The sequence below is a fragment of the Chelonoidis abingdonii genome, chromosome 17 (assembly GCF_003597395.2).
Source record: "Chelonoidis abingdonii isolate Lonesome George chromosome 17, CheloAbing_2.0, whole genome shotgun sequence".
Taxonomy (NCBI): Eukaryota; Metazoa; Chordata; order Testudines; family Testudinidae; genus Chelonoidis; species Chelonoidis abingdonii.
In genome coordinates, this window is record NC_133785.1 from 34582291 (window position 1) to 34609512 (window position 27222).

General features: G+C 46.0%; 1 long non-coding RNA gene across 1 annotated transcript in view; it reads left to right on the forward strand.

The window, feature by feature from the left end:
• The first annotated feature begins 271 nt into the window (after window positions 1-271).
• The window catches only part of LOC116815961 (uncharacterized), a 42833-nt gene continuing 15882 nt past the window's right edge, over window positions 272-27222 (forward strand). The window contains exons 1-2 of the long non-coding RNA XR_004371608.2: window positions 272-369; window positions 23827-24036. This is a non-coding gene — a long non-coding RNA (uncharacterized LOC116815961). The remainder of the gene's footprint in view (window positions 370-23826; window positions 24037-27222) is intronic.

A 27222-nucleotide genomic window follows, 5' to 3' on the forward strand; every position in this document is an offset into this window, starting at 1 on the left:
ACAGTAACCAAACCAAGATTGGGGCCCCACTGTGCTCGGCGCCCTACAAACACAACGGGAGATTGGCTGTGACCCCAAAGCAGGACTGGTTCAGCTTTTCTGCCAGTCCAAGCAGCAAAAAAAATAAAGAAAGAAAGAAGACGAGCGGCTGGACTTCGGTGGCAGGTCCTCCCTCTCTTCCTCTTCGGTGGCAATTCAGCGGCAGCTCAAAGAGGAAGAAAGGGAATGAGGGACCGCCGCCGAATTGCCACTGAAGACTTGGATATGCCATCCCTTTGCATTGGCCGCCCCAAGCACCTGCTTCCTACGCTGGTGCCTGGAGCCGGCCCTGCCCCAAAGAACTTGCAATCTATATAAAACAGACAAAGCGTAAGAGGAGAAAGAGAGCTTGAAGTGACTTGCCCAAGTTCACACAGCAGCTCAGTGGCTGAGTCAGATTCCTGACTCCCAATCCAGTGCCCTACCTCAGACTGTGCTGGCTCCACCTCAGTGTAAGAAAAGACCTCTCTCCTTACCCACTTTGCCTCCCACACTACAGGCAGATCCTCCAAGATATTATTCACATTCATTTCCTACCAGCCCCTTCCTGTCCCTTCACACTGCTCCTTATCTCAGGTCCCTTACGCTGGCCACCATCCAGGTTATGGGTATAACTTCCATGCCAGAGGGCACTGGTGGAATGCAGCTCTTTAGGGCTAGAGTGTACCATTTAGTTACTGCCCTAGCTGACACACTAGAAATACTTAGAGTGATGCACTGCTTGCCATAAGGAATAGCCAGACTGGGTCAGACGCATCGGCCATCTGCTCCAGGACCCTTTCACTTACAGTGCCCGCACCAGATGCTTTGTAGGAAGGTGTGAGAAACCTGCAATAGGTGGATAAATGGTGGGATAATTAGCCCCCAGGAAAGTTTCATTGTTATGGTTAGAGATTGTCTTCAGGTTTTGATCCTTTCAAAAAGTTTTTGTTTGCATTAACTGTTCTAACTGGATACTCTTGCCATCCGTACCCATGTCGCTGAATCTTACTGAATCTTTGAATCATCCTGTAGCAGTTAGTTCCATAGCATTATTATGCACTGAGTGAAGCAGTACTTCCTTTAATCAGGTCTGAATTTACTACTACTTTGAATGTCTCATTCTTGTGTAGTGAGACAGGGAGAATAGAAGTTCCTAATCTATTTCTCTGTCCCATTTGATATTTTAGATACTACTTATTTGTCACCTTTCTAAGGTAAATAATCAAAATCTTGTCAATCTCACTTCAGAAGTCTTTTTCCAGGCCATTAATTATTCTCATCCACCTTTTCTGAACCCCTTCTAATTCTAGAGTATCCTTTCTGAAATGGGGTGACCAGAACTGCACACAGAATCCAGACAAGGTCACACCAATGATTTATACAACGGTATTATGAGATTCCCCATAATATTCTCCATCCCATTCCTTATACATCCTTACATCCTGCTCACTAATAGACCCCAGCTGCAGGTAAGCAGAGGACTCCACTGACCTGTAGACAGTGATGCCCAGCTCCCTTTGCTCAGTTGTATTAGCAGTATGGTGTATTAGTAATTCAGATTTTTCTCTCCAATGTAAATTTGCATGTACCAATATTGAACTTCATCTGTCATTATCATGTTGTCCAGTCACTTAGCTTAGTTAAGTTCCTTGGAGTCCTCTAGACTTGAATAATCTACATCAGAGATAGCTCAGTGGTTTGAGCAATGGCCTGCTATAAACCCAGGGTTGTGAGCTCAGCCCTTGAGGGGTCCATTTAGGGATCTGGGGCAAAAATCAGTCTGAGGATTGGTCCTGCTTTGAGCAGGGGGTTAGACGAGATGATCTTCTGAGATCCCTTCCAACCCTTATATTCTATGATCAGTGGTTCTTAACCTTTTGGGGCTCAGGACCCATTTGTAAATGTTTATGGCCCGTTGCGACCCAGTAAATAGTCTGGGGGCAGAGGCCCTGGGTGGTTTCAGTTAGGTCTTGGGTTCTACCCTGAACCCATCCCACAGTGGCGGTTCCTGAGCTGGCAGGGGCTGGTTGAGATTGGCTTTCTGCTCTGGGCATTGAAACCTCTGGAGTTGCAGCACTGCTCAGGTTGGGCCCCACCTTCATGACTGGACAAAATCTGGAGCTGTGACCTGGGTCGTGGGGTTGCAGTGCCACTCACTCAAATTGGACCTACCCGGACTCCCATCGTCATGACAGCAGGGCCAAACCTGAGGGGTGTTGGGACCCCGAAGGTTGTAGTGCCTGGAGCATGGAGGTTTGCCCAGCCAGCCCTGTGGGACAATAGCCACAGGAGCTGCCATGCAGCCCTTGAAACATTCTGGGGACCCAGTTATGGGTCCCAACCCACGGGTTGAGAAACCTTGGCCTAAATAATCCAGCACTCCCCTGTGAATGGGGAGCATGGACACGTGTCTCCCCTTCAAGGGGTGCCCCATGATAATTCTGCCCCAGGCAGGGGCAGCCCATCTTGGAGCGGGGAGCTGTGTAGGCGCAGCCTGGCTGGGAATGGGGAGCTGGGGACAGACTGGCTCTAGTAGCCCGGTTTTCTTGTCAATTTCACAACTCCAGCATGAAGCCCTGAAATTGCCAAGTCAGCCAACAGCCAATGTAAGTAACACAGTGCCTCTACACACACTGCGTCTCCCTAACTATGCTGACATAAACCCTATGCCTGAGGTGGAGTTGTCAGTGTAGCAGGGCATGTCCACTCTTACCGGTAGATCGGCTTTGCTGCAATCAAGTCGATTTAGTGGGTCTTGTGAAGACACTAAATCGATGGGAGAGCCCTCTCCTATCGATTTGTGTACTCCACCTCTCTGAGAAGCATAAGGGATGCTCTCCCGTCGATGCAGTGCAGTGTAGCCACTACAGTAAGTGCATCTAACTACATCAACTTCAGTTATGTTATTCACGTAACTGACATTGCGTAAGTTAGATCAATTTACCCTGGTAGCATACACCAGCCCTTACATCGTCGGGACAAGGTTATAGTGCGAACACTGACATAATTAGGTCAATGAAAGGCAGCTTACATCGGCATAACTGGGTAGTGTAGACCAGGCTTTAGAGAGTGGAGATTTCTGAAAAAGCCAAGGAAGAGAAGGAGAAAACAATTAAACCAAGGAAACATCTGCAAAAGGTTTTCTCCTATTTCAGAATTTCAGGAATGCTGTATAATGGAGGGGCTCTCAAACTTTTTTCATAGTGCAGACCACATCTTAGGAAAGAGATTGTCCCATAGAAGCCTTGTGTCCTGTTCATGATCAGATAACCTCCCTGTGGCAACTCTAGCGATCGCTCACATGGAAAAGTAGTACTGGGAATGTATTCATGTGTCAGAGCTGCCTTTTAATGGGCTTGAACAACTGGAAATGAGAAGGAAGCACAGCACAACGTGACTAGCCCATCCTCCATGTACCACCAGCAGCTGCTTTGCTGATCACTGTTTGAGAGCCCCAATATAACCAACCCTCTCAGTTCATTTGAATTCAAGTGCACTGAATTATGTAGTGCTCCATAACCTAAAACTAAAACCCTTTAGATACCTTTTAGGAAAAACACCCATGGAACTGTGGTAACCTTACGTTTCTTGTTATAAAGTAATGCAAAAGGCTGGTCTCATTAAACTTTTAGCAGCAGTGCATTTTAGCTCTGTACATAAAGAATGCTGAGTACTGATCGGATTCATGAATTTGTTCAAATCTTGCTGAAAATGTAATAAGTGAAGTGCATTACATTTTAGGATAAAAGGCAGAAATTCAGTAGGATTGTTCTGGTGACATCATAAATGAACCATAGCTTTGCTATTAAAATCTATACCACATCACGCCACTTACAACATATTGAAAAGCCTTATTTATTGGTTCATGCTAAAAATATCAAAGCCAAAAAAACCCCAAAACATGTCACTAGTTTTCAATGTAATATCTTTGATGGTGCATAGCCCTGGGTGCATTTTGGGGGTGGGATTGGAAAAGCCTGTCTGTTGGGCATACAGGGCATGAATGTAAAAGTAAAAGTACAACGCCTGGAGGAAAAGAATGCAGGGAGTGTTAGTAAGAAACATCTCTTCTTTTAGGCCACAATTTGGGGAAGCATGTAAGCACCTGCTTAGCCCTACCTTATACAGGTAAATACTTCACGCACATACTTAAATCCCATTGAGATCAATGACACTTAAGCCCGTGAAGTACTGATCTTGCACCACCGAAGTCAATGAGATTTTATCATTGATTTCAGTGGAAGCAACGGAGCAAGCGTAAGGTCATGGCTTGTTGAATAGGGAGGAGCGTCAGCCCAGAGTTAAGGCTAAGCACATGTTTAAATGCTGTCCCAAACTGGCACCATATGTTATTTAAAAAAGCAATTCTGAACCGTCAAGAAAGTCCAGGTGTCCCAGATAAAAAACAGAAAAGTCCCATTAGTCACAGTACTCAAAGTGCATACAGCAACCACAGATCTGCTGAGGAAAAGCCCCTGAAGCACGAAAGGAAGGCTGAGGGATACACTGTTAGTATTCGTGCATTGTGGTAGTGCCCAGGGGCCCCAGGCATAGTCCAGGACCCCATTGCACTAGGTGCTGTACAAACACAGAACAAAAAGATCATCCCTGCCCCAGGGGCACTGGAACAGAGGGGGACAGAGGGCCATGGCCCCATCACTTTTTACCCACCATATAGGGTGGCCAACTTTCTTATTTGTGAAAACTGGACACTGAGCGCCGGAACCTCCCCCACCCCCTGCTCCACTTCTTCTCCTGAGGCCCCACCCCTTGCCCCACCTTTTTCCCTTGAGGCCCTGCCACCCGTTCCTCTTTCCTCCCTTGCCACCATCGCTCGTTGCTCTCTCTCCCACCTTCCCTCTGCCAGCTGAGCAGGGCTCTAGAGGTGGAGGGCTGACTGGGGCAAGACAGGGAAGGAAGAGCTCCACTCCAGGGGTGGGGACTGGGGCAGGGAGGAGGAGGATGCACTTGGGGCAGGACGAGGGAGCCACTGGTACCTCTCTCTGCTGAAGCCATTCCTGAGTGCTCGACTGCCCCTCCAGGCTCCAGCATCAGCTGCTGCTCTTCCCACCCCACTGTGGTAGAGGCCAGTTACCGCAGGCAACTGGACTTAGTGTCCAGTAGTCAGCAGTGCTCACCAGACATTGCCGGGTTCCCTTTTCGACCGAACTTTCCAGTCAAAAACTGGATACCTGGCAATGCTTCTGCCATAAGACCAAGTGACATGAGGAGGGGGCGGAGAGGAGCAAGCAGGATGGCAGGGTCCTGGAGGAGAAGAGGTGACGTGGCAGCTGGGCCTCGGGGAAAGGGGCAGCACAGGGAGGCAGGACCACGTTTGGGGCACAAGTGGACCCCCCACTTTTAGGTAGCTTCTGTCACCCTTCCCCAGCCAGCTTCACTAACGTGTGTGGAACACTAAGACCTTATAATACCCTTAATAATTTATACATAAACACCTAACAGCTTGTAGCTAGCGTCATTTTCAAGAGGAGGTAAGGTGTATGTATGATTCTTTTGGGCGATTATGAAAGGTGGCAGACAGAGCTCTGGAGCTTGAGAACTGCTCTGGCTGGTGGATAAACAGAAAGGACGCTGGCAATGCAAGCTTCTTCACATCATTAATGAGCTTCAGCCATCATGAGGCGAGACTGTCCTTAGCAGTGATTCAGTATGTCAGCTCAGTCAACCTCTCTGCTAACGCTGACCTTGCTGTCACTCATGGTGTGGACTCAGATAGAGAATACCAAGTCATTTCAGCCACTTCACTGAACAGCTTTCAGTCACTCCTGCCCCAGGCTGGATTTGAACTAGCAACCCACAGAGGACAGGGTCTGGGTCCTCTTACCCATCCCCTTAGAGTCACAGAGTTTAAAGCCAGAAGCAGAGCATGCTGCTCTGATCACAAGCCACCAGAACCACCCACACACTAATATTAGACTACTAGAGTGTTGCAGCCCACAGAAGACTAGACTATTATGGATCCCAAGAAGGGAACGGGAGAGGCCTAGGTGCACCAGTGCCCTAGGCATTTACAGTGGAAAGGAAGTGATTAAGTGAGACGTACTGGGAGAGATTCCTGCCCACACACTGCAGAGGAAGGCGAAAACCCCTCCAGGGCGCTGCCAATCTGACCTGGGAGAAAATTCTTTTCTGACTCCACATATGGCCATCAGTTAGACCCTGCTAGATCCCCATCATCCTCAAGCCTGTAATATATGTAATAAAATCCATCTTTGAACTAACGAATTTTTTCTGGTTCAATCAAAACCATACGGGACTAACCTTCGGGGGAAACACATCAAGATTTACATTTTGTCTTCAAGAGACGTAAGGAATTGATTTTAGGGAAGAATATACCAGACACTACAGTAAGGGTAGATATCAAGTTACTCGTATGGCAATCATTGCTTAGATACCATACTAGCAGGCTTGGTAGGAAACTTTAACCAGACGGTGACATGTAAATACACATTTAGCATGGGAGTGGCTAAACTAACCAACACCTGGATTAAGCCTAGCAGCATGCCCAGTGTGAACTAAATGTTTCCCGAAGTCTGATTTGAATAAAAAGCATTGTACCATCTCATTGGAAAGCCTGTCTCCTTGCTACACATTACAGCTGCAGAGAACATCACGCAGTTCCTTCTTCTGAATGACTAAGGGCTGAATAGGAGAGTTTACTGTACAAACAGTACTCCCAAACGGCAGCATTCTGGCCTGCTTGTTTTCAAACCAGTGCAATGTAACACAGTGGGATCCTGGACAAGGGCATGCCCTCCACCTCCGCTCTGCAATCAGAGCTAAGAGGCAGGCTACTGGCACTGGGCTTTCTGAGTGAGTGGGCTTTTCTATAGCTTCTCTCTGAAGCAGGTCAGCCATCATATGTCTCCTTCCTTCTCTTCCTGGGAGGCAGGTCACTCCTTCTACAGAATGCTGGGCTAAGCTATTTAACAGTGACTAGCAATTTTGGGTGCTTCCATTTCTGAATGCCAAGCTAGAGACACGTGACACGGGGCCTCCTCTTCACATCTAGGGTTGCCAACAGTCTAATCACACAAACACAAACACCCTTGCCCTGCCCCTGCCGCTTCCCTGAGACCCCACCCCTACCCCACCGCTTCTCTGAGGCCCTACCCTGCTCACTCCTTGGCTGGGGCAGAGGGTTGGGTTGTGGAAGCAACTGCGGGCTCTGGGCTGGGACCAAGGGGTTTGGTGTGTAAGGAGGGGGCTCCGGGCTGAGCCTGGAGCAGGGGGTTGGGGTGCAGGAAGGGCTACGGGGTGCAAGCTCTGGGAGGGAGTTTGGGTGCGGGAGAGGGCTCAGGGCTGTGGCAGAGGATTAGGGTGCAGGAGAGGGTGCAGGATCTGGGAGGCAGTCTGGATGTGAGAAGGGGCTCGAGGCTGGGGCACGGGCATGGTGAGTGCTACCATTAAGGCAAACTAGGCGATTGCCTAGGGTGCCAAGATTTGGGGGTGCCAAAAAGTGGTGCCCCCAATTTTTTTTACAGCGTTCCTCCCCGACCGCGCTGTCCTGCTCCACTTCTCCCGCCTCCCAGGCTTGCAGCGCCAATCGGCTGTTTGGTGCTGCAAGCCTGGGAAGGGAGGAGAATTAGAGCGGGGGCGGAGTGCCCGGGGAGGAGGCAGAGCAAGGTGAGCTGGGGTGGGGAGGTGTCACACAGCTCCCCAGGGGGGAGCTGCCACTGGGGGGGGGTCTTAGGGCAGGGGGGTGAGCTGTTGTGGGGGAGACACCTCAGGGCAGAGTGGGGAGGTAGGGAGCTGCTGCAGGGCTGGGGAGGGGAGGCGCAAGGTGGAAGTTTCGCTCCCTAGGCGAAACTTCCTTGCACGTGCCCTGGGCATGGGGTGTGTGCTCTGGGAGAGGTAATATCTTTTATTGGACCAACTTCTGCTGGAGAGAGAAACAAGCTTTAAAGCTACACAGAGCTCTTCTTCCTGAAGAATAAATGTCTTAATAAAGACACTGGGTATATGGCTTATTATAACAATCTGTCACACACTAACCTTTTTGTCCTATGACTGCAGGTGTGTTAATGGGCCTCTTCACCCTGTATAGCCACCTAGAATATGTGCTAACTACTTCTGCTAAACTATCTGTTCAATCTTGTATTTCGCTGGGATGTTCTAAGTACCTTTCCCAGACTGGAAGAAGAGCTCTGTGTGGCTCCGAAGCGTGTCTCTCTCCCCTACAGAGGTTGGTCCAATAAAAGATACCACCTCACCCACCTTCTGTGTGTGTTTCTCTCAACCCCTTTGCCCACACAGCTCAGATTCCTGACCCGCCTTGCACATGGCCTGTGTTTTAGGCCAGGACTCCCATTGTTTCAGGTATCTAGTCTATAAGGGAACTTAATTGCTTTTTACATTTATCTTGAATACAGGGCAGTTGTCACACCCACCAGCTCCAAGGAGGTTTCACCCAGCCCTCAGGCTAATACTCTATTATCTATAGGTTATTATCTATACCACATTCATCACTATTATGTCTGAGTGCCTTCAAGTAGCCCATTAAGCAATGTGACTAACATCTGTCTCTTATTGCATTCCAAATATGTTTTGGTTTTGGAATTTTTCTATAATATCTAGCTTAGAATAGCTGATATTTCAGCTTGTTGACCAAACCAAAAGGCTCAGGGGTGGGGGAGGAGAAGGGAATTGTTTCGGGTCAGCCCAAAATGATTTTAAAAAAAAAATCTTTTGTGAATGGGAAAAAATCATCAAAAAATGGAGGTCAAATGACATATGTTTGCCCCATAATGAAACATTTTGTTTAGTTTTTGAGTTTAAGCTTTTAAAAAAATAAATTTCAGCAAAATGTATCAATCCACTGAAATGTGTATTTCTCAGCAAACAAAACCTTTGTCTGAGAAATGCTGCCAGCTCTTGCGTATACACACACACACACGTTGTTGCATGTTTATGTAAGAGAAGTATGCCGTGTAATTGTAGCCGTGCTGGTCCTAGTCTATGTAAAAGAAAGTAAGGTCAAAGAAATGTGAATAGAATAGAATATAGTAACAAAGTGGTTACTTAGGTCTACTGGATGAAATCCTGGAACTATTGAATTTAGTGGGACTTTTGCCATGAACTTCTAGAGGGCCAGGATTTCACCCATTTTATTAATCTTGACAATACTCCTTTTAAAATCAAAGCATATGCTAGGCTCGAGGAACAACTAGAAAGCACAAAAGAATACAAGTCTTACCTCTATGAAACATTACCCTGTATTTACTGGTCCTTCACCGTAGCAATCTTTACAAACGTGTTCTGCTTTACATCAGTAGCAAATGCATAACCCACGTTTCTGCTTTCCTCTTTAAAAAGAAAGGTTGTGTGAGAAATGGGATCAAAGAATATGCAGAGTCCTCTGATCAGTTTACTACTGAGGTTTGCTTGCACTGATTCTGAGCTCAAGCATCTTATTGGCATTTTTCAGATATCAGAGAAAAATTATCTGTTGGAACCTGCAGGGCACTTGGAGGTTTATGGCCAAATTTTTGCTGCTCCTGTGTCTTTTTCAGCAGAGGGAAATTCTTAAGCAAATAGCTGGGTGCTGCTCTATTTAATATCCACCAGAATGTCATCTTTAGGTCCTGGGTTTTACGGCCTGCGTACATATTGATTTCAATGAGGGAGTCATATGCAACATTAGTCAGAATGTAGTTCAGGCCTTTATTTAAATACACTTGGATTATTTATTATTTTCTTTTGAGAATCTATTTGAGTTCCAATCTAAGGGTGGGGCAGGGCTGGGAAAGAGGCCACAGAATGGCACTGCAGAGGGTGCGTTTAACTGGGCAACTAAAAAATCTCTTGCAAAACAAATTCGAAGGAGGGTAATGTAAAGCATTGGGATTGCAAGAGAAGCCTCCAGATGTGCTTCAGGGAGGCAGCCAGGAGGCCAAGCACTATGATAACAGTTTATTATCTGCATATACCGTATATAGACTATGGGTTTTATCACTAACCTGTATAGTCATGTTCAGTAGCAGCACAGTGAAAGACAGGGCTGTACATTTAGGCTCAAGTGAGCTATTAGACCAAACAAGAGAAGTAAGAGATCAAGAATCAATTTAATGTTATACCAAATGTTTCAACTTGGAGGTCCCTTAATTCTTATTGATTTTCAGAAGGATATTTTATTAGACCAGGATGGAAATGCAAGTTTGGTCATAACAGGTGTATTCAAACTAACATAATCATTAATTTTACCCTTGAAACTTTAAAAACACTTTTTGAATGGAAATTATCAAGACTGAATGCAATATTATTGAACTAGCTAATCTAGTGTATTCTGCTAAGGATATAAATCGTTAATCGTGTGACCATGAGTTTCCAAGTTCAAGTAATGGCAGGGTTTTTTTCCCCAGATGATTGTTTAAACATTTTGTGTTGTTCATCAATAATACAGCAAATAGAAAGCAATTAAAGGTAGAAGGAAATAGATGGCCCGATTTGCAAGAACGGTAAGTTACCCAAATTAAAATGAAAGGTATTAGAATGATGCAGGTGCTCTGGACTGCTGAAAAATTTGATCACAATCCCTGGGAAAAAAGAATCTAACTAATTATGAATTAAGATTTTCTTCTGTACATTAAAATATAAGTGGGCTCATTTGATGGATGCATTAATAAATTGATCCTTTAATCCGCAGGTTAATGAACCAGTAAAATACACACTGAAAAGCTTCTCACAGTTATAATTGCTATGGCATTTAAATCAGAATTTAATGTGCCTTTTAAATTGTTGACATAATTTGGTTTGTTTGGGCTATAAACACTGAGTCCTGTCCATTGCACATGGGATGACCCACAGGATCTGGGAAACACAAGATGATTCTTTGAGATTTTTCCCCCATCCCAAACAATTTCCCTCATTCCATGTTTAACTCACACTGTGCTGGCACTTTTCATAATGAAATGAGTGAAGTTCAGAGATGGGGTCTATGTCTTAAACTTTGAATTTTCTGTCTTTTCCTGTTTTGTGTTCCTTAGCATTATCTAATCCCTTCCCTACTACCCGCCATCACATCTCCCTATGCAGTGGCAATTCCATTTCTAGCATTTGAGAAAGGATGTACCTCCTATGCGGTTCAGCATTGAAGGATTAAAGTCTCTCTCTCTTTACACAGTGGACATGAAGTAGCTGCTTTCTCATTGTATATAAAATTGCAAGGTTAAATGCAACAAAGGTCAGATTGTCTAGTCCAGGGGGTCTCAGACTAGGGGTCGGAACCCCTCAGGGGGTCATGAGATTATTACGTGGGGGTGTCGCAAACTGTCAGCCTCCACCCCAAACCGCACTTCACCTCCAGCATTTATAATAGTGTTAAATATAAAAAAGTGTTTTTAATTTATAAGGGGGTGTGTACTCAGAGACTTGCTGTGTGAAAGGGGACACCAGTACAAAAGTTTGAGAACCACTGCTCTGGTCTAACCAAACTGAGCTTGTCACAAGACTGCAGGGAGAGGGGTGAAGATGGGTCACCATTCAGTCACGCCTAATTCTGGTTGGCTCATCACCAGGCTGGTCTCTCAACAGATTAGAGCACCCTGAAGACTGCTCTAGACTACACAGGCTGGTAACAGGCCCAGTGAGCCTTTTGAGAGCTAGGGACCTCCAGGGAGTTTGGACCATGCCCCCCCTTTTCCCAAGATATGACTCCTCCACTAAGGCAGGGGTGCTGTTATGACAGCCACTTTGGCACGTCTGCACTACCCAAGGGTTTTCTTACCTGAGAGCATCTTCTGCTGGATGGATCCACACCAGAGAATCTTACCCAGCAATTATACAACCGAATAAATTGACATTTGGTAAATTAGTGTCCTACTCTTCATTAAAGCATGTGAAAAATATCTGTCATTAGGCACTGTGAGGACAGTTCTCAGTGGCCCATCAATAGTAAGATTTTACTAAGCATAATAATAAAGCCTAGCTCTTATATAGCACTTTTCAACAGTACATTTCAAAGTGCTTTACAAGGAAGGAAGTATTAGTATCCCAGTTTTACGATGGAGAAACTGAGGCACGGGGAGGTGAAGTGACTTGCCCAACATCACCCAATAGGCAAGCAGCAGAACTGGGACTAGAACTCAGTCTTTTGAGTCCCACTCTAGTGTTTTTGGGCCATAAAACCACACACAAATTGCCATATAAAAGCAGACCAACCGTCTATCTGACAGTGGCCAACACCAGATGCTTTGGAAGAAGATGCAAGAAACCTCCTAAGCCCTTGTGATGAGAAATTGGTTTACATCCTGAAGCATTAGGTTTAATATCTCTTCCAGTAATTGTTACCCTTATTTAGCAATGCCGGATATACTTGTTATCAATATTAAGTGTCCAGTTTCTCTTTGAATCTTGCTGAGTTTTTGGCCTAAATTACATGCAGTGGCAATGAGTTCCACAGTCTAATTACACATTTTGTGGAGAAGTATTTCCTTTTATCAGTTTTCAATTTGCTACATTTTAAATTGAGTTCATTGACTGTCTCCTTGCTCTTAAGTTATAGGATGGAGAAGAGAAGCTCCCCATCCATCTTCAGATTTTATATGTGACTTTGGGTACTGTGACAGATCCAGACCACTGGGGCACAGGAGTCTGGTAAAGGGCAAATATACTGGTCACTGAATGAGTAGTTTTCTGTTCCCTGAGTGACCAGAGCAGGGGCTGTACTAGAGTATTCAGGAACCTGCTAGAACCAATTAAAGCAGACAGGCTGATTAGATCACCTGCAGCCAATCAAGGCAGGCTAATCAGGGCACCTGGGTTTAAAAAGGAGCTCACTCCAGTCAGGTAGGAAGCCGAGGAGAAAGTGTGTGTGAGGAGCTGAGACAAGAGGCACAAGGAGCTGAGGGTGAGAGGGTGTGCTGCTGGAGGACTAAGGAGTACAAATGTTATCAGACACCAGGAGGAAGGTCCTGTGGTGAGGATAAAGAAAGTGTTTGGAGGAGACCATGGGGAAGTAGCCCAGGGAGTTGTAGCTGTCATGCAGCTGTTACAGGAGGCACTATAGACAGCTGCAATCCACAGGGCCCTGGACTGGAACCTGGAGTAGAGGGTGGGCCTGGGTTCCCCCTCAAACCTCCCAACTCCTGATCAGATACAGGAGGAGTTGATCCAGACTGTGGGGAAGATCACTGAGGTGAGCAAATCTGCCAATAAGTGCAGGACCCACCAAGGTAGAGGAGGAACTTTGTCACAGTACGTAGGACTGAGTAAAACTTGAGAAAGGTACTCAAGCCTCTATGGAAGTTTTGTCTGAATGAGGAGTGAAAAATTAGGCCCAGTTATTATCAATGTATTGAGGCTCAAAATACTGGGTAAAATTGTGTTTTTCTTTTTTTTGGTGCTATCAATGAAAAAGATTTAATTTTGCAATCTTCCATTAGTCCATAATGTGCATTAGGTTGCCTTAATAGTTGTATTACAATCACTTGAAAATCAGCTTTTCTTTTTGTGTGGGAAGCAACTTTGTCAGAAACTGGAGGGGTTTTTAACTCTTATGCAATACAGATGGAATTTTCAAAAACCTTCCAGGCTGGCTTAACTCCCCTTTGAAATCCATGGGAGTTTCCCCATTGACTTTAATGTGAACAGAGCAAGGCCAGCTCTGAGCATTTCTGAAACCACACGAGACACATTCAAATAGCTGTGTGACAAAAGATAATTGATGCTTATTGCTTTGTACAAGGTATGTCAAAAATACACTTCAAAACCATTTCGTACAGCCATAAGCCGTCTTTAAAGTGAAGCGTGAGATGCAAAATTCTGCTATCAGTGCAGCTTTCCATCCCTTAATTTCCAGGTGTGTACAGATCTGGAACTTTTGGGCTAGCCCATGATATAAGCAGGGGATGATTTTAGAATTTGAATCTCGGTTTGGATTTGGGACACCCCCATCGTGGAAGATGCCCACATCTGGGGTTCTGGTTTGAACCAATCTTTAAATGAAACGTTAGGCTCCCCTAACAGAGCCAGTACAATCCATCCAGAAAATTATTGCCTTCACTTTGAGCTTCTTCGGTTTGGTGGGTCTAAGCCAGGCCATTGATGTCACATGAATTTTGTCTTCTGTGACTTAATATTCATCTCTGAGTTAGCAAGTTGGCAGCCATAAGGCTTTCCTGTTTTAAAAGCTGCTCTTGGATACTAAAATGCTTCCTGCCTGTAGCAGGAGCAGCAATAGAGTGTCTATATCATTCATTCGTAATAGACCACAGGAGACAGAAGTATTTAGTTAAATACTATTGAGAAGGGAATCATTGCCTAGGCTTCACAGTCAGGCTCCTTTCCTCCAAAGCTAATGCCCTAAGAAACAGCTAAATGCACCACTGCACTAGCTCAAGGCCAGATTTCCTACAGTTAATACAAGAAATTCTCATACTGATGCATGATGTCACTATTGGTCATTGGTTTCTCTGAAAGAATGAGATGGAACAAGGCTAAAAATAATAATTTGATGGGACCAATTACGCACTCCTTATTTGGGCAAAATTGCTATTGTGTTGGGACCCCATTTCAACAAACCGGGAGGGAATGTGGGGATGAACAAAGGACCAGATCCTCAGCTAGTGTGAATTGGTGTAACTCCACTAAAGACAATAGCAATACTCAGATTTGCATCAACTGAGGCTCCCAGGGGTGAAAGTAACTTAAAGGACTTGCCGGTACTCCGGAATCCGGAGGAGGGACCTGGCCTCCACCAGAAGAGGCAGAGACTTTAAAGGGCCCAGGGCTAGGGCTGTGGTAGCAGCAGCTGGGAGCCCCAAGCCCTTTAAATCACCCTCTGAGCTTCCAGCTGCAGAGGTGGCTGGGAGCCCCGGGATTCAGGGGCAATTTAAATGAGGCGATTTAAAGGACCTGGGACTCTAGCTGCTGCTACCGCAGCAGAGCCCCGGGCCCTTTAAATTGCTGACGGAGCCCCAGCGCTCCAGCAGCAGGGCCCAGGGCTTCTGCTGCCAGTACCCTCCAGGGCCCTTTAAATCATCTCCGGAGCCCTGCTGCTGGAGCTCTGGGGTAGCGGCGGCAAGGCTCCGGGGGCTATTTAAAGGGCCCAGGGTGGTAGAGGCAGCAGAAGCCCCGAACCCTTTCAATAGACACCAGAGTCCTGCTGCCGCTACCCCAGGGCTCCAGGGGCTATATAAAGGGCCCGGGCCCTTTAAATTGTCCTTGGATCCCTGGGGTAGCAGCAGTCGGGCTCCAGCGGTGATTTAAAGGGCCCAGAGTGGTAGCAGCAGCAGGAGCTCTGGGCCCTTTAAATCGCCACCCAAGCCCCGCAGCCGCTACCTCGTGGCTCTGGCAGTGGGGCTCTGGCAGCAATTTAAAGGGCTCTGAGCTCTAGCTCTTTAAATTGCTGCCTCAGGAAGCCGGTCCACGCCGGTATGGCGCACCAGCTCTTGCCAGCAGGGGTGACAGGTTTGTAGAAATTTTGGTGGTGCCCAGAACCTGCCCCTGCCCAAACTCTGCCCGCCCAAACTCCGCCCCCCCCCACCTGCCCAAGACTCTCTGGGAGGGAGTTTGGGTGGGGAGGAGGTCTGAGGTGCAGGCCCTGGCTGGGGCAGGGGACAGGGGTGCAGGCGATGGGAGGGAGTTTGGGAATGGGAGGGAGTGTGGAGGGAGGGGATGCAGGTTCCAGGAGGGAGTTTGGGGATAAGAGGGGGTGTGAGGGAGGGGGAGCAGGGGTGAGGGCTGTGGGGTGAGGCTGGGGATGGATTTGGGATGTGGCTGGGGATGAGGGTTTGGAGTGTGGGAGGAGACTCAGGACTGAGGGTTAGGGTGCAGGGGGATGAGGGCTCTGGCTGGGACTGGAGTTGAGGGTTTTGGGGTGTTGGAGAGGCTCAGGGCTCGGACAGAGAGTTGGAGTGCGGGGGGGATTAGGGCTCTGGCTGGGGGTGTGGGCTCTGGGGTGGGTCAGGGCTGGGGATGAGTTTGGGGTGCAGGCAGGCTGCCCTGGGACTGAAGCCAGACAGAAAGACTCCCCCCCTAGCTCTCTCCCTGCTGGCAGCAGCAAGCTCTGGGGTAGCGACCCACTTCTCTCTCCCGGCAGCACACTCACCCCCCCACCCCCGCTGTCACTGCATGTGCTTCTAGGGCCCCTTTTAGGTCCAGGAATCCCCCTTGCCTCCCCTGTGGTGGGTGCTATGCGGGGGGGGGGTGCCATCACATGTGTGCCTCCTCCTCGCTGCTGCCCTTCACTGGGGCTGACCCTTGCCCAGCGTGGGGGGCAAGAGCAGTGACTGCGGGCAGGGAGGCAGCTGTACTGGTGGAAGGTCCCGCTGGGAAATAAAAGGGTCCAAGGGGGAAGGGCAGACTGACCTGGCATGGGGGGGGGCACTAGGGCCCTGTGGCGGCAGTTAATGCAGGCAGACAGCATGGAGCTGCAGGGGACTGGGGGAGACAAACACTCTGCTCCAGGGAGCCAGGGCAGTGCATTGGGGCAGCAAAGGGGGCCGGGGCACACTCAGGGGAGGCAGCAGGTGGGGCCAGGGGGGAGACCCGGCCCCGAACATTAGTGGAGCTGGGCTCCCAGACCCTCAGTTTTGCTGGAGCCAGGACGCGGAGTCAGAGAGTGAGAGAATGCTCCATTTTCTTGCCGGTAGCTACTGCACCTTTTCTTACCGGTCTTCCATACCAGCCCGTACCAGCTTACTTTCACCTCTGGCTTTGGCCCTGGCCCATAGTGTGCAGTAGAAATATATATCTGAAAGAAACATCCCCCAATGGTTGGCTACGCGGGGGTGAAACAGGCTAACATTTGCTACTTTCAAGTTCTTCCAAACGTGAAGTTCAGGCTGAGTTTGGCAAAAAGTTTGCTCACCTTGGGCTGCTTAATTAAGCTCAAAATCCAGCTTCTAGAAGTCTGACCCTTCCTCCTGCAGCATTTGCATGATTCCCTGTGAACCAAGACAATTAACTTCCATAAGACTCCATTCACAAGTGAAAATTAGTTCAGTAACATCTGTATCCCCTAAAGCTATTTGCCTTGGCACTGGAGAGGAAGGTAGGATAAAAATCAAAGTGAAATGTTGTAACTAGCGTAATTTTAAAGATAATTTAGATATTTTAAGTTTTTTTCCCTGTTATCACATGTCTTAAGAAAACCAGATGGCCTCATAGCAGGGTATGATGATAATTTACGTCTTATTTCTGAACTAAGGGTGTGGCTCTTTTTTGTTCAGCTGCTGCAGACTTCTGACTAATGTGATATTTCCTTCTTGATGCTTCCATAGATTAGGATCAAAAGTACTGTCCACAGACAGGTGGGTCTCCTTTTGTCTGCAAACAGAAATAATAGTCTGAGGCTTTAGTACAAACAACTTACTTTGAGATCACAGGTGAAAGTTGGATTGCGAATGTCCATTGAATGTCAAGCAAAAAGTCATAGTGCTCTGTGTCAGGCGGAGGGACTGGCTTGGAATTAAGCACTTCCCTACAGAAGACGTCTTTTGGCCTTGCTTGTTTACTCAGCAGTGTCTTATTCTGAAGTGTAGCGGATTTATTCTTGTATTGTATTAGAACAAAATGGCCCTTTTCAGATGTTAGTACAATGAGATAATTTACAGACAAAAATCACCCATCACTTTCAGATGATGCAGTGCAGCTAATTTGCTCTTATAAGCAAAGGAAATAAATGCAGCTCAGTAAATATCAATTTAATAACCAGTTTTCTGAGGACTTGAGTCAATGCCCATGTTATTTCTCCTGAATACTAAACCCAATTAGTTGCATGTGTGCACTAGCATTTTGTCTTAGCAGCCTAGGTCAGCGCCCAGATAGGCCTGTATTTGCTTATGTACAACCGCGTGTGCAAAACTGGAAATTTGTCTACGCATGATATACATGTATATCACATATGGGCCTGGTCCTACAGCCCTTTCTTACCTGGAGGGTCAGAACACAAATTGGAGGTGGGGGTGGGGATTTCTGCATGCACCTGATTGTGTGGGGCTGCAAATTATGTGTGCATTGCTGAGCAGCTGTGGATCTAGCTGAACTGCCAGCCTGTCTATTAGAGGTTTAGGGAGTTGTTACCCTAGTTTGCATATAACTTCTTCCCTGCAAGAAACCCCTTTAGGTACCTATGAAAAACTCACCGAAGATCTCAAGATTCCCTGTCTGAGCTGTCCTTTTCAGGCAAATGATATGACTGAAATGTCCTGTCACTTTCCTTATTTGGCAATAGCCATGGTCAGTTACTAGGCATCTCCTGGGCCAGAGTGGCAGTTTGAATGCAAGGGAATGTCAATAGCCCTCAAAGAAGGATTATCACGTATCTCTGTACTGGGCTTTCCCTTCTTACTATGAATTACACTCATTGTCTGTCTCAAAACCCTGGGGAGGAGATTTGTTCCCGGAGATATATAGAGAAATTTTCAGGGCAGGTCAGGAGGGAGGGAGGAAGAGAGAGAGAATTTCTGTTGTTTTGACCTGCAGTACAGCACAATGTTGCAGTTGCAATATCATAGCCATCCCCATTGCAAATAGCAGTGTTGCATTAAAGTGTCCTGGATGGAAGAAGACATGCGTTAAAATCTTAGTCCAGTCCAGGAAATGCACCATTATATATTTCTTTCTGCTATTTGTTTCCACTTATACAGCTACATGTGCCACATTATTATCCCCATTTTACAGATGAGGCAACCAAGGCAAGTAGGATGTCAGTGTTATCCCATGTTATTGGTCCTGTGCATTGTCCATACTGATGGAATTAGCTGCAACAGCCCAATAGCTCCTATGTAGGAGCTTGCAGAAATCCTAGCAACATCAGTAGCATCCACAGGCTTCACAAACCCTAACAGCAATTGTGTGGGGGACTCTAAACTCATGGGATTTAGGAGGAACCCCGGAGAGAAAATTCTCATCCCAGTGACTGATTTACATTTCCAACATCATCTCTGCAAAAATTGCTAAGGATTCACTGATATTTAATGAATCCAAGTCTAGATTAGCCATGACAGTCTCAGAATTCAGGTCATCCTGAAGGTGCAGCCTCTGTGGACCCCAAAAATCAACTATAACCAAGCGAAAGCCATTCCCTGTATTCATGTAATGAGTTATTGATCCCCCATCTATTCAGGAACCTCACTTTCTTCATCAATGGGTTGTTGTTACCCTGCATATCACTAGTTAAAACAACCAGCATGAGATTGTCACTGCAATCCAAGTTTTTAATGCAGGAGTGCCTTTGCATGTCAGTGTCTGCCATTACTGCAGTTTCTAATTGCTATTAGGATATATACCTGACATAACAGTAGACACCTTGATTTACCCCTCCTGGCCTTTAGCCATAAATACTTAGATTTACTTGCCATGCATAAGTATAATGTATGTGTGTACTTTACACAAGCAAATGTTTTCAGTATCTCATTTTGTGTCCTATTCTACACACAGTCATTTGCTTTGACCTCGTGCTCTCATGTCTAGCGTAAAACATAAATCAGCTCGGCAAATTAATGATGCTGAGAGTGCAGTAATGCCTCCAAGCCTTTAAATGTCTTCTTTAAATAGGTATTATATGAGTAACATCATGGCCAGCCATGTGAAATGCTTATTTAAGTCCTCTAATGAAATGGTCACAGGGCTCATTGTTTATTTATGTGATGGCAGGAGTCTGCCTTTAAATTCTAACTTTGTCTCCAGCCAGCCATTCATTGCAGGCCAGCAGCTGTAATGACTAGCAAAGAAATTTGCTCTGTTTCAGACAGAGCTATTAAAAGAAAATCATTCTAAAGTAATTCTTATCTTCTGATGGGGTGGCTGAATTACTCTGTATTATGGGAAAGGAAAGTACAAACGTGCCCAGCTTTTCTTTTGATTGGCACTACTGTTTTATCACAACTGTCTTGTAAAATATACATTTTTAAAGCTTTTTTTTCCCTCACTGCTCTGCATTAAGTGCAATGGGAAGATAAAAAACCGAAAAACTAAAGAGTAAACTGCATTGACACCTCTGCAGAGGAAAGGCAAGCTCCTGATTTCCTCCTCTGTCCATGCACACAGGTCTTCCAAGAAAAAAGTAACAGAAGGACACAGAGAGGGGTGAAAACCGCCCAAAAATTCTGCAACTAGTGAGCTCTAGGGTGTGTCAGAGAGGATAATTTTGACCTTAAGAAAAATGATTCTTACTTCAGGATACAATCCCAAACCGGTGAAGACTCCCTATACAGGCCATCATCAGGGTTTCAATCCATGATTAAAGCACAGATCTCTAGCAGTTGAGCTAGAGGATTAAGATCATAGGTGGTAGCAGTAATCAGCTATCTTCCATGAAGATTAGTCACCAGAAGGGATGTCACACACCCAGCACATGCTTTTACTCTCTCACAGTGGCAAAAGTTCTTCTTGTTCTAAGGAAAGCCAGAATCTTTACAAAGAGGAAAAACAGCTAATCTCTCCCCAAAGGAGATTCTTACATGCAAAAAATCTCCCTTTGGACTCAACCTTAAAGCTCAGAAGAGGTCAGCTCTTTCATTCTGGTTTGGGCTCATCTTTGGTTCTTCCTGACTCGCCACCAGCCTGCTGCAGCTGGGACTGAATTAACAACAGCTCTGTTAATGATGTGTGTGACTCAGGTAACAATCAGCTGGCTCTCCCTCACTTGAGTTGGCTCTGTGGTGCTAACAGGAGTGAGAACTTGCAGACATGACAGAATACACAGGGGGAGCAGCTCTGCTGAATAACATGCCATTTTCACCTCCCCAGGCTTCTCCTCAAAACACATTTACATTTCAAAGCACCAAGAAGCTGGTGAGAAATTTTTTTTATTAGGAAAAATACCATCTAGTGACTCTTAGCTCTGATGGAATATTACAGTAATACCTGCCTGCAGAAGGTCATTGTATTGGGGTTTCAGTATCCTTCTCTATTTTTATTTCAACCATCCAAAATTTCATTGGTACACTACTGCCTAAGAAGTAAAGTTGTTGTTAGTTCAGTTAGTGAGGGCTCAGTTTAAGCCAATTTCTGTGTTGTCATCCCTTGTAGCATGGGCACCAGGGCCTGAGACAAAGGGTGTGGCAGTCTTTGCGCTGGAGTAAACCAGCCTGCAAACTGATGCTGCAAAACCTTGCTGCTGGCTAACTGCAGTGTATAGTCTCTTCCTCCACCATTAAATTCCCTCTGCTGAATGTTTCCTGATGACAGCAGTTGTGAAGCTGGGCAGGAGATCTGGAAACTGCGTGAGATCTGGAAACTGACCAATGTGCCCCAACTGACCAATTAATCAGTGGTTCCCATGGCTGTGGTGATTCACCATGGTACCACTAATATTTTTTCTTCCTCTTGTCTCTCATCCAACATTCTCTCCCTTGTGGGCTCAGTGTTTGGGCGGTCACTCTCAGTTCCTCCTGCAACCCTGGCTGTGAGTCAGAATGAGGAAGCAATTCTCCACTGATACCTGCAAATGGGTGTGTGCTGCCTGGAAACAACCAGGAAAAGAAAAGCTAAGGGCTGTATTCTCAGCTGGCACAACTCCCATGACTTCAGTGGAGTTACCCCAGCTGAGGATTTAGCTCCAAGTGTCATTCAAATAGATCCCCTGCTATAAAAAGTCCTGAATAAAGGTAGAACCAGTTATTGGACCATACAAAATCCATAATACCAGAGAAAAATCCCCTTGAGCTGTGGGTCAGTCTTGAATATAAGAACGGCCGTACCGGGTCAAACCAAAGGTCCATCTAGCCCACTATCTGTCTACTGACAGTGGCCAATGCCAGGTGCCCCAGAGGGAGTGAACCTAACAGGAAATGATCAAGTGATCTCTCTCCTGCCGTCTGTCTCCATCCTCTGACAAACAGAGGCTAGGAACACCATTCCTTACCCATCCTGGCTAATAGCCATTAATGGACTTAACCACCATGAATTTATCCAGTTCTCTTTTAAACACTGTTATAGTCCTAGCCTTCACAACCTCCTCAGGTAAGGAGTTCCACAAGTTGACTGTGTGCTGTGTGAAGAAGAACTTCCTTTTATTTGTTTTAAATCTGATGCCCATTAATTTCATTTGGTGGCCCATAGTTCTTGTTTTATGGGAATAAGTAAATAACTTTTCCTTATCCACTTTCTCAACATCACTCATGATTTTATATACCTCTATCACATCCCCCACTTACTGTGAGCCTCCAGGTCTGTTGTTGTCTGAGCACATTGATGAGGGAGCAGGAAAGGAGAGCTTGTGGGATTAGTATGGGAAGAGTTAGGGGAGACTGAATCATTTGTGGGAGGAAGAGGTGGCCGAGGGAATGGAAACCTGCAATAATAACCTCTCCGGTGGCCAAAAAATCTTGAATTGGGCCTTGGCCATTGCTATGTGGCATGTATGACAAACGTAGACTGTGCTTGTGTGTCCGCTGAATAAAGCGCTGGGAGCACAATCCTGAAAGGTGCTGACTGCCCCCAGCTCCCACGGAGGTCAGTATTGTCAACCCTGTCCATTTAGAAATCATGAGCCAGGCCCCCAAAATCATTATCTCTCTATATATAAGGTGGGTTCTTTCTCTTTGCTTTCTGGTTTCTCAGCTTTTGGGGACACTCAGGTCACATTTTCAAGCTTTTTTCCCACAATCACAAGGGCTAGAAACTTTTTTCCTTTTAAAAAGTGAAAGCTGAAATTGTGCCATATTTATATGACTCCAGGAGCTGGGGCTTGAAGAAAAACCCCAAAGACTGCCAGACTTGGCAAAAAGATCACCCTGTCATAATTACCAGAGTTCCTGCAATAACCACGCCACTGGAAAGCACAGTCCCATAATTAAGGTGAGATTCTGTCACAAGTATTTTTAGTAAAAGTCAGGGACAGATCATGAGGAATAAACAAATCCATGGAAGCCTACAACCTGTCCCTGGGCGGGGGATAGACAGAGCGCTGCTGTGGCTTGCAGCCAGGGCCAGCTCCAGCATTTTTGCTGCCCCAAGTGGCTGGTGTGGAGCGGAGGAAAGCTGCGCTCGGCAGCACTTCTGCCGCTTCATTCTTCAGTAGCAATTTGACTGTCAGTCCTTGCCTCCAAGAGGGACCAAGAGACCCGCCTCCAAATTGCGGCCAAAGACCTGGACATGCCGCCCCTTCCCATTGGCCACCCCAAGCACCTGTTTCCTGTGCTGGTGCCTGGAGCCGGTCCTGCTTGAAGCTGCTCCAGCCCCACCATGGCTCCAGCGGCAGGGTCTGATTTCTGCTGCTCCAGCCTCAGGGGGGCTGACCCAACCCCAGTTGCTGCTCTGGCAGGCCAGAGAGAGGTGCTTTGGCAGAAGACCACTGGCCTGCTGTTCTGACGGCCCCAGACTGACCGTTGGCCTGCTGTTCAGCAGCCCCGGGGCTGGCCGCTGGTCTGCTGTTCTTGTGGCCACTGCTCTTGGGCTTGCAGACGGCCAGCGGCTCCAGAGGCCCCAGGGCTGACCACCAGTCAGCTGTTTCCATGGCTGCTGCTCTGGCAGCTGCGCCTCAGAAGAAGTCGGGAAGTTCACAGAATCTGTGACCTCCATGACAGAATCGTATCCTTCCCATAATGAAAGAGCACATTAGCACTCTGATTCCATAACAGTCCGTCTTGTGACTGAGCACAATCCTGCAAAATAATCTGCATCTGTAGTCACTTCCTATTGCATGGGAATAATGGATGCTAAGTGCCTGATTCTCAGGGACTCTTTTCCAGTCCTGGGATAAGGATGGGGCATGGGGTGGCTTCAAGACAACTTCATGCTCCCTGTATTCTGGGGCCACACAGGGACCCACCCAGCCCTAGGAGTAAGCTAGAGCAGCATTGGGGTCACTCTGATTTACACTCTGCTTTCCTACAGGCCATGGAAAGCAGGAGATAACTGTAGTGTAATGGACGCTAGCCAAACAATACACCTCCTGATCTGTCCAGTGCCAGTGTGGAGTCCTTTGACCAGCTTGGCAGCTGCCATGGTAATGAGAACAGATAGGGAGCCATTTGCACCATGTTACAAGCTTATTGCAACTGAGAATCAAGTTCTATGCAGCTCAGAGCACTTTGGTAATGTCTGGTAAGTACGTACCGCATGCGTTGTTGTTAATAGTATTTACTAGTGCTGACAATGTAATACTTTAGAATGAGTGAAATGCATACCACAATGCACTGAGGGACTAAGCTAGTCTTTTGAATTCACTCATTTAGTCTTCAATTTTATAGCCACCTCCCGTTGTCATATTTTTAATCATGTTTTGGTTTCTTCATGGTTTAAATTACATAAGACAGCTAATGATTTTAATTTAAAGTATGCTGTGGAAGAATGCAAATAATATTTCTGCCTAGTCAAGGGCAAATGTGAACTTTTTATTGTAAACTAATTAATCATTGTGTTCTGCAGGAAGATAAATGACTTAGAGAATGGGGGTTCTTTCGATTATTTACTGGGGTCATGTAGGACCAGCATGCCAAAGGTTATCAAGCCAGGATCTCCGTGTTTAAATAGGAACTGATGAGACTAAATTACTTTAGACATCTGGGTTTTTTCCCCTAAACTAAGGGAAGTCAGCTAAAGTCACTCTCAAAAGTGAGCTGCAACCACAGCAAAACTTGTCAGTATAACGTGCTATTCCTTGCTCCTCTTCCATTGTGTTGGATTAGCCTGGAGGGTTAGAGTATCTAACCCAAATCAGACTTTCTACTAAATTTTTCCTCAAAGTGAGTTGTTCATAATTAATCAGATTTAGATTGCTCACCTAGATTTCAAGCTCTCTCGAACAGGAACTGTCTTTTGAGGCTTGTTTGTATAGTGCCTGGCCCAGGGGCTTTTTCTAGACTAGTGTTTGCTGTCCTGTTTTAGCTCAGATTGGTTGCCAATTAACTAAAAGAAGGGTAGATATGAGTCTAGAGTCAGACACCCTCCCCTCTCCAATTGTTTCTTCCAGGACACAGATAAACCACAAACATGTGTATCCTGGAACAAACAAGGAGTGTCTAGACTTGCATTTACAATTGTATTTGTTAATGTCAGTTAACTGGCAATCAATAAATTGGAGCCACAAACTGTAGTCCCCACAAAACGACTTTAATACATGTACATTGAGGCAGCTTGAAAATGCTGGGAACCTCCCAGTCCACAGAAAATCAATAATTACCAGGTAAAACTCTCCTGACTTCCATGTTTCTCACCTAGGGTGACCAGACAGCAAGTGTGAAAAATCAGGACAGGAGATAGGGGGTAATAGGAGCCTATATAAGAAAAAGACCCAAAAAATCGGGACTGTCCCTATAAAATTGGGACATCTGGTCACCCTATAATCTCACCACAGTGACCTCAGTTATTAATAACAACACATGCAGTACTTACTTACCAGACATTACCAAAGTGCTCTGAGCTGCATAGAACTTGATTCTCATGCAGCTGCCGCCTTGGTGGATTGAGCCATCTGGTATTAGCTAGCCCTATTTCAGCTTTTTGTCTTCGTTTCTAGATTATTAATTGGCAATAGAGATGAGATGTCTTAATGGAATGCAATGGGATGAGTGCACGTGCACATTAATAGGACACCATTACTCTTCATAGACACATAACAAAGCCTTTCAGAATCTATGTAAGTGGTGTAGATGACATCCATTATTACAGATAAATTATTTGACAAAGTCCCACAACCCCTGAACGTGAAGAGCTAGGTGTGCCCTGTTGCTACATGAGTGTGCAAGAAGCATTCCCGCACAAGGATTGAGCACAGTCACGATCCGTGTGCTAGCAGGGCTAGGAGAGATGGCTAATTAGAAGATGGTACTGCCCGTGTGGAATTTACCTGAAATTGTAAAGCAATGTAAAGGTTTGCTTAAATGTGAATATGGCCTAGGATGATCAGGATATTTTGAAGTGGTTCTGTGGGGCGGGTCCCATCCCTTGGAACAAAGGGAGATGTAGCTGGTTCAGAGCTAAACCAATTGATAAATCCAGGAACTGTTTCTTCTCTGTCAGCTACACATGGGGAAGGCATTTATCCCAGTGCAAAGTGAGGAGACAGTGGGTGCAAAGTACTAGTAACTACTACTAACTAGTGCTGCTGGGAATCGGGGCCTTAATCCAATGTTCACACTGGTAGGTGTCCACTTTCCACTCTCTTGATTAGCCTTATGTGCTATTTCACCTGTCATTTGGATCTGAGCAGCTGTACCTATTACCAGCCAATCTTTTTATCCATATCGAGCCACACTCGAAGCTTGGCTGCAAGAGGGTTGCCTGCATAGTTGTGTTATTACAGTTAATACAAATATAATAAAAGGCAGGACACGTTTCTTAAGTAAAAAAAACCCAACCCCTTCTGAAGAGATGGGATTTTGTAGCGGTATGGCACAGTACATTGGGAGCAAATAAACCAATCTTAGTTCCATGAAAAGACAATGTCAGACCCAGTTTATAACCGTGCAACATTTGAAACTAATTTCTTTGCCAAGATCTATGCATCAGAGCAGGCTCAGGGTCCCTTTCTGAAGTTATGTGCTGCCATAAATTCTGCCTGTAACATCCAGACTGATCAAGCTCTGCTTATGGGTTGGCAAGACTTCTTTGAAATCCCTGTTTCTTCCTAGCCTTCATTCTTCGTGTCCCCCAAGAGTCTCTTGGCCAGATAATCTGCATCTTTGTGCTCTGTCCCCAACAGATTCTAGTCTTGAAGCTAGAGTAGTAAGTCACAGAAGGATTACCCCAGTGTAGGGGATCTTCCAGTCATTGGGACCTGACAGATCTACATTCCTCCATGCTGCCATCATAGGGGGGTATGGTCAAGATTTCCTTACTGATCCGTGGCTAGCATACCATCTCCTTTGAGTCACTGGCAGCCAGCGGAACTTAAAGTGGCTTTTTGGTTACACTGGGAATCTGTCACAAAACACAGTCTACCCAGGATGGGAATGGGGTGATGTGCAAAGGACACACCCATAACTGGGCCACACTATGTGCTCTACTCAGCCAAGCATCTCAGCTGTCATTTTTATTTTTCTCTTTCTGTCAGGGACAGTCCATGGTCCTGCTGTGAAGGCAGGGGACTGGACTCAATGACCTTTCAAGGTCCCTTCCAGTTCTATGAGATAGGTATATCTCCATAATTATTATTTAATCTGTTTTCTGTCCCTTATAATCACTTAACATTTACCTTTTATAGTTAATAAACTTGTTTGTTGTTTATTCCAAAACCCAAACGCAATTCATACCTGGGGGGAGAGGGCAAAGAGTTGTGCATATTTTCCT